The sequence below is a fragment of the Propithecus coquereli genome, unplaced genomic scaffold (assembly GCF_000956105.1).
Source record: "Propithecus coquereli isolate 6110/MARCELLA unplaced genomic scaffold, Pcoq_1.0 Scaffold348, whole genome shotgun sequence".
NCBI classification, from domain to species: Eukaryota; Metazoa; Chordata; class Mammalia; order Primates; family Indriidae; genus Propithecus; species Propithecus coquereli.
The window spans coordinates 688,436-689,955 of NW_012149152.1; the positions used below are offsets into that span (position 1 = coordinate 688,436).

Consider the following 1,520-nt stretch of genomic DNA (forward strand, 5'->3'; position numbering starts at 1 on the left):
GTGTATATTTTTAAAAAATTATGAGAGGATTTTGAATGTTTATAACACAAAGAAATGATAACTGCTCGAAGTGATGGCTATACTAATTACACTAGATAGTTACACATTGTTTACATGTATCAGAATATTACTCTGTACTATTCCATAAATACATACCATTATTATGTGTCGTCTAAAAATAACAGGAAAATAAATGAGCAAAATGAATGTATGAAGAGAAAGAACTTTTGAATAATTTTATACCAATTAAAGAAATTTAATTCATGATTAGAAACCTTTCCAGGTTTCTAGAATCAAATGTATTCAGTGATAAATTCTATCAATTATTAAGTAATAAATGCTGTCATTCCTTGTTTCAGTCTGTTTTGTGCTGCCATAACAGCATATCAAAAACTGGATAATTTATAATGAGCAGAAATTTATTGGCTCACTGTTTTAGAGGCTGGGAAGTCCAAGATCAAGAAGCTGGCATCTGGTGAAGACCTTCACACTGAGTCACCCCATAGTGGAAGGGCAGAGAGAGAAACAAAAGGAGGCAGAACTCATCTTTTCATAAGGAACCCACTCCCGTGATAACCAGTCCACTGTCACGATAAAGTTATTAATCCATTCATGACAGCAGAGCCCTCACAGCATGAACACCTCTTAAAGATCCCACTTCTTAATACTGTTACAATGGCAATTAAGTTTCAACATGAATTTGAGCAGGGGGCAAACACTCAAACCGTAGCGTTTTTACTCAGGAATATGTAACATCCCTACATTCCCCAGAAAGTGAAGAAGAAAGAGCACTTTTCAATCTATTTTATAAGAGTTAAATAATATTGATATAAAAACTAGACAATGACATTATAAGAGAGAACACTGGTTTCAAATAAAGTTAAACATAAATGTAAACATGGTATATATATTTTCCATATATAAACATACTTGATAATTCTATTTCTAGGTACTTGCACAAGAAATAAATACATGTCTACCAAAGGATTTGTGAAAAAAAAAGCCCTTAGAGAAGTTTTATTTACAGTAGCTAAAATCTGGAGACTATTTAATTGTCCGTTGACTGGCAATGGATACAAATAATGAGGCCTATCTATGCAATGGATTCCACTCAGCAATTTAAAAGAAATAGGAACAGTATGCTTATATACTCATCAGTATGAGTGAATCTCAAAAACATGTGGTGTGAAAGAAACTTCACAGTAAAGAGTACATAATGTATACATAATGCATGATTACAATTACCTGAATTTCTAACACAGGCGAACATAATCTATAGGGAAGGAGATCAGAAGAGCCTTTCTGGAACCTCTGGGAAGGGGCATGAGGGAGTCTTTTGAGGAGCTGTAAAGAAAGGTTCTATATCTTGATGTAATAAATGTGTCAAAACTCATCATATTATACACTTAAGATCTGTGCATTTCACTATAGGTGAACATTTTTAAAACACTTTTTAAATAGTCTGTCGAACAAAGAAATAAAGAGGCAGACATTTCTCTCTGAATGGAATGACAAGCATA

The 1,520-nt window shown here is 33.1% G+C and overlaps 1 protein-coding gene across 1 annotated transcript in view; it reads left to right on the plus strand.

Moving 5' to 3' along the window:
• DPP10 (dipeptidyl-peptidase 10 (non-functional)) overlaps positions 1–1,520 on the plus strand; it is a 670,962-nt gene that overhangs the window by 553,728 nt on the left and 115,714 nt on the right. The window lies entirely within an intron of this gene.